The sequence below is a fragment of the Anser anser genome (assembly GCF_964211835.1).
Source record: "Anser anser genome assembly, chromosome: 2".
NCBI classification, from domain to species: Eukaryota; Metazoa; Chordata; class Aves; order Anseriformes; family Anatidae; genus Anser; species Anser anser.
Genome location: NC_139721.1, coordinates 47,518,622 through 47,528,982, shown reverse-complemented (window position 1 = coordinate 47,528,982; position 10,361 = coordinate 47,518,622).

Genomic DNA, 10,361 nt, shown 5'->3' with positions numbered 1-10,361 from the left:
CATTTCCTGTTCGAATCTGTAACAAAATAAATTCCCCCCCTCTTTTTTTTCTTTTTTTCTGACCAACATCACATTAGCTCTTTCCACTGTGAGCCAAACTCAGCTGCTGATCATTTGGTACTGCTTTCCTTTGTGCTTTAGGCTAGTCTATGCAATTAATTTTTACTAAGGTCTGCTGAGTAATTTTACTGAAGCCCACTAATTTTTACCAAAGCCCTCTGGATAATTTTATTCAGGTCTGCTCAGCAGGAAGCTGTTCTGGCTCCAGCTCTGATGGTCTAGCCAAATGCTGGATGCTGTCTTCATATCTGGGAACAGTAGCAGCGTGCTGCAAGGGCTTCTGAAGAGATCAGGTCATGTTACAGATACAGTGATACAGGCAGAAATGTGCCTGTGATCTGGGTGAGGTCTGCTCAAAACTGCTTTTATTCCTAATCCATCCGGAATCAGTTATTTGAGCTGATGCAGTCCACATTTTATTTATCTTTTTTTTTTTTTAATCTCACATTGGTGTAATTCCATGAAGTTTGTATACTTACGTAAACTTGGCAAAGTTATTTTTATTTATAGCATTTCTAAGGAGGGAAGGAACAGGCCCCATTTACTGAAGAGTTTTTCTTAGAGGTCATTGTCTGCTGTTTGTGTGTGGTTTATCTGACAACCCTTTTAGGATGCGAAGATTATATTATTTGTGAGGGCACTTTTATCCTCCTTTTCCATAACAGGTCAAACTGTAGGTATTTCAGTGTCTTGACTTCTTAAGGACCTTCCTAGCCTAATAAACAGTTTGCTAATTCCTATGTATGAAATAAAAATGAATGCAAAAAATAACAGATTTTTCTCTCCGTTTTTATTTAAATAATGTTTTTCTAGAATTATTATGAATTTTTGTGTATCTGTGGAGAATTAAAGCAACTGAATCTTCCTTTCTGTAGTCAGGTATCTAAAAGTCATTCTGAAAACCAAGGGAGCTGGAAGTACTTCAGGGATGGAAGATCAATCCTTCCTTAAGTATGAAAATCTCAGAAAAGATTTCAGTTGTCCAGAATGTCTACTTTTGCCTCAAACAATTGCTTGACATATTGATGTGTGTATTTTCTATATGCTCCCTTAAACAGACTGAGGATTCTTATGGTACAGGCTTTGCTACAAAAAGCAAGCACTCCTTTCTGAATATCAGGATAAATTAAAAACAAAAAAAACAAGACAACAAAAAAAGAACCCCCACAACCCTACATTACTTGGGATATACTGTACTCCCTGTGCTGTGTATAGAAAAAATCTCTGTGTGGAAATGTTTTTGTGCTCCCTCCGCCACCACCCCCCCCAGCAGCCCCCCTCATATTTTACAGATACTGCAGTCGATGTTGTCCTCCACCTGTAAATAAGGAGTCTAGAAGAGGTAAGACCTTCTGTCATTTACATACCAGCTGGATCCACAAAGCCACTTAAGCACTTATCTCCTATTGATTTTTATGGAGTACAGGTTCCTAAATGCTTTTGTGGATCTAGCAAGTCGCATTTTCTTCTCTTTATTGAGATGAAGGCAATTATATGGACAAATTCCTTCAAAATCCAAGAATAGTTGTCACTCTAATGTATGCTTTTTGATCAGTACTTGAAAACTTGTCAGTGTATTTTACTGCTGTGCTCAGAAATATAATTACATGCTTTATAAAGTATAATCAATATTAGCACACTAAGGCAGAGAATAATTTAGATCTTTTAATTTTCCTGCTTTCCATATTAATATATTTTTCAATATGTTTGGAAATGTTAGCAATTAAATAACATCATGACTTAGAGAGGGAAGTGGAAACAGCCTGGGTCAGGTGTTCCAGGTCCTCTTGTACTTCCCTAGAAATAGAAAGCAACCTCAAGTGGCATTTATCGGGCCCACCAGACTAGTTTTACATCTCCTTTCTACAGCTGGGGCAGTGCACAACAGCCAGAGCAGACTGGTGACTCTAGCTCATTAATTTTATCTAGAAACTGGGCTTGAAGGTTGTTTAATACCTCTGGAATACAGCTTTCTCTGCCTCTTCAGAGGCGTGATTAATGCAGTTGGCTGTGTCATATCTAGAGCTCCGGTCTTGTGACTAACATCTTGTAACCACACTAAAGCACAGCAATGAAAAATCCAGCAAGAAAAAGAAAAGGGGGAAAAAAAAAGAAAAAAAAAAAAAGGAAAGCATGCTATCACCCACTTATTTCCCTGCTGCATTTTATGGCTGGTTTGGTTTCACAGATAAAATGCTCCATTTTTAGGAGACGCAGGGGAAATCAGACCCTGTGGGCAATTGTGGAAGAGCAGGTCTGCTCTGCTCTGCTCTGCCAGCTTGCAGTAGTCCCCTGGGGGCACTTACCGCACCTATGAATCACTGGAGGAAGCTGTTATATTAGCTTATACAAGAACAGTGCATGGAAGAACTTGCACTGAGGAGATCTTCAGCTGCTGTTATGAGGCTCTTATAAGCATCTTGCAATGTCAAGAGTCAATCTGGCCCTAATACACCTTTAACTTCATACTTAAGATCGATGGGGCAAACCTAACATAAAAATGAAGAGTGTAGAATGCTATTAATTCAAAAAGGTACTACGTTTAATGACATATTTCATGAAATATACTGTCTACTGGTTTCAGAATTAACAAAAAAGCCCTATAACATGCAGGTCGCCCTGTCTGTGAGATAAGGTTTATGTCTAGAGGTGTCCTGGTTGTTCCTGGAACAACATCAAAATCTCTTCTACCCATAAATATCAGCCTTTGGATTGATCCAGGGCAGGGCCAGTTATAAAAAATGCTGTTTGCTATTAACAAACTCAGTGCACTATCTAAACGAGATTAGGGAACTCTAGGAGTTGGCCATGAATACACAATTATATGATTTCAGCAGAGGCAATATATGCTCTAATATTAAGAAGGCACCATGGGATTTAAGAACCTGTCCTATCTGAAAAGAAAATCAGATTTAAAATATATTAGACTGAAGGTAAATTGAAGTCAGCTGCTACCACTAATCATTAATCTGTATTACTGAGGTACAAGACAAACTCACCCATTTTGCACTCCAGGGCAAATCCTGAGTTATTTAAAAACAACAACAACAACAACAAACCCTGCAAAACGTGCCAGTATTGGGCAGTCAAGAGTTGCAATAGGAAGTAAGACCTCTGACCCTGCGCCAGGCCCAGCCATTTCTAAATCATACAAAAATGTGATTACTCCAATCCTCCCTTATGACTAAAACTTCACATTTACTTCTCAAAATGGATCTTTTGTGTTCATTCCCTCCCATCTATTCTTACTGATTGAATAGGTCCAGAAATGCCAACCAGTCTACAGAAGGGATGAGGCAAAACTCTAGCACTTCAAAGTCCAAGGGCCTCGGAGGGAGCAGCCTCCCTCAGCGGCCCTGCCTGCCTTGCAGATTGCCCACGGGAGACATCCTGCACCCATCAATAGAACACTTTGTGTCAGCCCTACTCCTCCCAGCCTCACCCCTTCCTCTGTGGCAGCTAATGAGGGAGCCCATTGCAGCAGAGGAGACAGAGAGATGCTATGCCTGGAGGCTGCCACTCTGAATAATGCCCATTTAAACTGGTGCTCTAGTGCTTCTGCTTTTCATTAATTGTACTTCTTCTGCATGTATGGCTTTCCCTTAAAACTAAAAACGTAGGGGCCTACAGCAGTCAACTATCCATACGTATTCTGTAAGCAAGGTGAAAAAGGTGAGCCTACCGACTTTTCCTTTGTGGGTGCTGTTCAGGAAAAATAGGGGAAAATCGATGAGTACTGAAAGTATCATAAAATTAAATCTTGTGACACACACAATTCTGCATTTATTTATGCTCATTTAACCTTTTAAATGGGCTATTACCAGGCCATAACTTTTAAAAAAGTCTCTGCCTGACCAGCCCTCATCATACTACCATCTTAACACCTCTAGAAAAAGTAAGGATGCAAAGAGATTTAAAGTTCATTTGTAACAGGCTTTCTGTGAATAACAGTGCTTTGCATGTTTATCAATATGCCTTTAATTCTTGGAAATATGAATGCAGTTATCTTCCTCTTTCTCACCATTTGCCCCCTTGTTAACATAGGAGCGTAAAATTGTCAGCTCCAGTAGACTGCTCCAACAGCTACAGACTGAAAATTGGAGTCAAACAGAAAACACAGTTGTTGACAACTGTGAAACAACACAAATCTTCCTGTCTACTTTGGAGACCAAATTGCACTTGGGGTCACATCCTAAAGAGATGCTTGATTATCCTGCTATCCATGCACCTTATTACTTTTCTGTGGTGAAAGGCCACGAGGAAGAATAGGGAAGATGTTTTGAAGGACACTGAAAAAAAAAAGTGAGAAGTAAAGAAGGTGGCAACAGAGAAAGTATCTTACTTAGAGGTTACATGTTGCAGGGACTTTTTGTGTGATCCAGGAAGCCTTTCTTGGCATTTGTACAAGCTTTGGTTTCTTGAGACATAGTCTCTCTTTGTCTACATGTTTGAATCTCTGTTGTCCTTACATACCCCAGATTATCAGCTTTGTATACTTTCCTTAGGAAAAAAAAAATGAAATAAAAACCTAAATCAAAGGAAAAAAGAGGAGAACTTCTATCAGTGCATAAAATGCTTCAGGCAGATTTTCATCTGGAAAAATATTAAGGAATGAAAGGGAATGCATAAGTGAGCTTCTGTGAACAACAATGAAATATAGTGATGAGAAAGTACATATAAAACAGAGCTGAGCCATCAGCAGAAAGCCCACAGGTTGCTCCAACAGCACACAAATGTCCAGCCTGACATTTTGAATGCCCAAAGACATCTGTATCTTTCTCTTCCTCAGTGCACTGTGGGTAGCATTCTTTAACTGTTACCCTAATAAACGGTTTAGGGAAAACTCCCTCATATTTTCCATTGATATGCAAAACGTTTCCTTAGAGAAAATAAAATAAGCATGAATAAGAGATTCAAGTATGGGATTCCTTACAAATGAAAATCTGGACCAGGACTCAGATAAATGCAAAAAAATATATATCAGAAACAAAAACACACAAAAAAAACAAACAACAACAACAACAACAAAACATTCCCAAACCTGACAACTCTGAAACAAATGGTATGATGCAGAAAAAAGTGGTAAAAATTATTGTTATTTCATTACATAACTGGCTCCATAAGGGACCCATCAACATCATGGCTGAACAACTTCACCATGACAATCAAACAGTTACTTCACAGACCTTCCTTCCAGCTTGATGTTGCTCATTCTGTTCCACAAATTAAGACTGGAAGAATAGGTCTGAGGTTCAGTCTGTTTTCCCTGTTTAAGGTTATAAGGAAGGATAATAAGGTCCATTTCTCCCTTGCGTTGCTTATCTGCTTCAGCAATCATTTTAAATTATAAGCAGGGAGAGGAAAAAAAGAAGCAGGAAGAGCTGATTCTAACTATAAACTCTAAACCCTGTCAAAGGCAAGAAGCTGGCCAGGGCAAAAATAAAGACTTGCTCTGATTACTTTCTTCATGGGGGTGAAAAGGGCCAAGCTGTGGCCCTTAAGTCTCTTCCTTTCTCTGGTCTGGTAGCTTTTTCTGTAATTCTGTGCTGCTAGGTTGGCATTGGCTTCCTGCCTGTGGCAAAGCTATGAGCAGGCTTGTGTTTATCCCCTTTGAACTTGGTAGCCTAACCCTGCAGTTTCACTGTAACTGAAGGCCATCTTCAGATACTGCTGACATGGTCCTTCCTTCCATCCTTTTGTGGCCCTTCTTTTGTGGTGGGATATTGGCAGAACAGACCCAGCTTGGCTTTAGCTGCTGTTGGGACCCACCCTGTGCATGAGACCCACCTTCTGCACTAATGAAAGAGCCCTACTCACACAAGAGTAATGTTTTCTGCTGTGGCACCAGCTACAGTTTGCTAAGCCTTTGTTCTCCAATGCTGGGATGTTGGCATCTTTTCTGTGGGGTACAGGGTGCTTGTGGAGCTTGGTCTCTGAGTCACTGGGGACCAAGTACCTACTACAGAGCAGTAGACTGACTAGACTGGACTCAGTGATGTGACAGTGTACCCCTCCAGACCCACACTACCCTTGAAGAAATGTGGAAAATCACATCCTTTACATATCAAGAATCAATCTGACTCCTATCAAGGTTAATGGTAAAACTGCAATTTATTTAAGTGGAAACAAGATCAGGTCCCGGGTGGCTACAATTAGAGCTTGAAGCAGGAAAAGACATTGAAGATTAAGAAGGTGGTTGTGGTTACATGCACATTTTTCCACTGTCATGATGGCTAAAACAGCCCTGCAGCCAATTCTTTTTGCCCTCTTGGTTACGCTGACCTCAGAGCATGTATATAGACACAAAGTATTTTCCTTGGTGGAAAACAAGGATTTTTAGTGGAGGTTAATTTTCAGGTGGATCATATCCCTCATGTAGTCCATTCTGTATTCCCAAAAAAGCTTTGCAGACTTGATGTGGTGACAGGGATCAAGGCCACAGAAGTTGGGGGTTGCCTCAACTGCTTTTAACACCATCCCACATCTCACTTTTCTTTACTTTCATTATTATCTTCCCGTTCACAGGAATCAAGAAGCACAATTTCACCTCTTCTTTTCATTGCAGGCTCCATGGTCTTCTCCCCTCATGTCTTTTAGAGCTGGTGACCGGTTGTACTGAGGGTAAGTTCTGGGAGATGGGGTGGTGCAACTCGTTCCCCAGCTGAAAGTCAGAAAGTTTGCTAAAGCCCTCATAAGTATTTAGACATAATGTGCATTAGATAATTAGGTGAATTACTGTTGCTTAACAACCCACAGCTTATCACTTAATGTAAAGTAGCTGCCAACGCGCATGTCCTTAGGCAAATATGAAGTGAACTGGCTTACTTAGGACTCTTTTGTAGAAAGCTGAACCAGGGAAAATTGCCTCAAATTTCTTGGGACAGATCACTGTGCTGATGTATGGTGACCTGACTTTGTATCTGAGCCCTTAGTCCAATATGAAGCACATGAATATTTTAAAGGATCTAGTCCTAAATATTAAGGCATTACTCTACATGTAATCAAATCACTATATTATGATATTCCCTTTTGGGAAATGATACACTGCAGCTTACCCTGTCTTCCAGTTTATTTGCATTCTAGCTTTTCTCCTTTTGCCCCAAAACATTCTTTTTTCCTATCCTTACCTTTAAAAGTGCCATTAGTTTCATGGGTCTGCAGCCAGCTGCCGTTGCTGCTGTTGGTCTCTCTTTCCAGCTCCCCTGACTCAGCGTTTTGTGAAACCACACTTGGCAGGAGACACGCTTTTAGAGGGACCAACTGTAATTTAGACAAACAGACCATTAACTGTACTCAGCAGCAATGGCAAGACTACCATTGTGCTGCTGTCTTAAGGCACACCACGGCCAGGAAGAAATACATTATTTGTGTTTACTAAATTTTGGATAGATGGCTTTTGAAAACTTACCCTGCTTCATTTGCAGTATTTTGGTAAAACAGATTACAGGCTCTGGTGAGTGATCCTGCTCCAGGGCACTAAATGGTTAACATCTAATGTGGCTGGTCCCACAAACGTGCAGATGTTTCTGTGGGCACTTCAGAAGAATGTGGCACTTTCTAAACTGGGAAGATCATAGTATATGACACCAAAATCAGGATGGTCTTTAACTCCTGTCCTTGTTTTCTGGAGGCTGAATTCCATCCAGAATTGCCTATTTTCTTATTTAGGACAGAATTACTTTTTTCTCTATGGCCAGTGAGCCACACACTCTGCTTGCATCTCCTCTTCTGTATGTCAAACAGAGGAAAAGAACAGAGGCAGTTTGGGGTGATATATTTACTCCTCAAGATATTTCTATTAAAAGAGTAGAACTCTTGCCTGATCCAGTCAAGGTCTCTTGGAGTTGTCAAGGTAGATACTCTTCTAAAATATATGGCTTCTGACAAAACAAACAAGTTTTCCATGGGAACAGAGCAGTCAAAAAGACTATTCAGCCTTTATTTTAGGCAGAATGTACAGTGCTAAGGACAGGTCAAGGATAATGAGCTGTGATTGTAAGAATCATGTAAGAGAAAAAGATGTACCAATGTGTCATTTCAATCACAAGACAGCAAGTCAGGAAAAGATTTTTCTTCCGCCTTGTCAGTGAGAAATCTGTCTCCTCCTGCAGCACCGTTGTCACCCTGCAGCTGATAACTGGTGGGTTCTGCTCCTGCGTCTGGTCTGCTTGAGAAGGGGAAGAGCCCAATGTAGATTTGATCTGCAGCAAAGTGCAGCTGCAAGACCACAGACTGGGCATTGCACTGTGGTGAGATAAAAACCATCAGCAATTTAAAAGAATGTTTACGACAGTGATTGAAGATGACTTTTTGTCTTTTTGCCTTTGTTTAAGGAGCAAAAGACATATACTTTTTCATAGACTCATAATGTACACAAGACAAATAACTAGATAGCTATGGGGAAATACGTAATACTCTGTCTCTGCTTGAAAGGTTAATCATCAAATGACTAAAGCATAGGTGTTTAGGGTTATCACAACAAGAACCTGCTAACTTTGCTGCTATTGTTTATTTTGGCAATTATGCCAATGTTTACTAAGTATGCAAAGAGAAGAGTAACTTCTAAATATAATATATATAAACTTATCAATGTATAAACGATATTTTAAATATCTGTTTGACAAAGAATGGTGTATAGAAATAAGCAAATGTGAATCAACACACATTTTTGCATGAAAAACATATATATTCTCCCATTGGAAAATTTGAACCTAGTGGCTAAATATATTTTGAGAAAAGCTTAGTTTTTTTTCCCCATCTTTTTCTGGGAAGGAAGAAGGAAGCACCAGCAGGTGTGACTTGGCAGCACAAAGAAAAAATAAATAATAAAAAAAAACCAACGCAACGAGGTAAAACACCTTGATCTCAGTTGTAAAGAGATGCTCAGCAGTTGAAGACTGCTCCCAGGACTGTTCTGCAGATCCTATGGACTTTGTAATTGATTAATTTGAATAGAAATTTATATGGAATTGTCAAGTCTGATGACCTGAGAATTCATCTTTTTTAAATAACTCTTCAGGGCTGCTAACCTGTTTGTGATATATATCCTCTTCTCAAGTAAAACTCCAGTTATTTTAAAATAGAACAAATCTAAAAGCACTCTGGACAATCAACAGATCTGATTACAAATTTAATGGCCTGATTCACCCCTGCTCTGCTTCAATTTTGGAGCACTGTGAAGCCAGTGCTTTTTATCTCCTCACTCCAGACACAATCTGGACTAACACAGCAAGGAGTAAGTTTCTGAGAGCTTAAGCTTGTTCTGCTTTGTTCATTTTTCTGTTTTTGAGAGCAGCTGTCTTTTAGGTTTGTGATCTTTTCTCAAAGAATGACCATAATGATCATGAAGACTTGGTGAATTTATTAATACCACCTGATTAAATCTTTCTTAGACTCCATTTGGAAAGAATTAGTTCAAGAACACAGATTTAGATCTCCTCTACCATGTATTCTCCATATGTAGGGTGAACTATGCAAGTATTTTGTTCCTGCATTGAACTTGAACAAGATATATCAAAATATGTAGTGAAAACCACTAAAACCAGCAGGTAAAATCTGAGATTTCTTATTCCAGCTGCTACACTTTAAAATGGCTCATCTAATAGAATTCATCTTCCCTTGCAGTCCCAGGAATAAATGTATGGCCCTGGCTTGACAGTTAAGTGGTATTTTGAGGGAATCGAAAGTGGTTATACGATGTCACCTGTAAACAGTGTTTTCTTGATTAAAAATCCTGAAACGAAGGAGGCTGTATTTCAGTTGTAGCATGAGATATTTCAGAAAAGAGGTGCAGTTTGTGAAATCTCCAATGCAAAGTTATCTAAAAGATGAACATTTGGCTCAGAATAAACCCAACCTGAACTGAAGTGGTCAGCTGTGCTAATGATCATTTGTGGCATCTGCTTATTATTAGAAATGATTTTCTTGCTTAAGTATTACCAAAACACTCCTCTCCTTCTCTTTTTCCTTTTTTGGAGGATAGTGTTTGCAACAGAAATCATTAAGTTAATCCTTGATAATCCAAGAAAAAAGTGGAGGCAGGTCCTTTTGCATGTGTTTAGAAAAATGATTGCACAATGAAAACTCCTCATTTTCTATTCAAAGTCTAATAAATACTATATGAAGTATAACTCATAAATGTTCATGGCACACAATTGGGCTGCTCCTGGAAATTGCATGGTTTGAGTGCAGCAAACACTGGCAATTGTAGCATGATTAGATGCAAAGGAAAGAGAATTTCTTATGACATTTCAAAGCTTCTTATGAAACAGTATCTTCACCTATAATTGCCAGCCAAGACA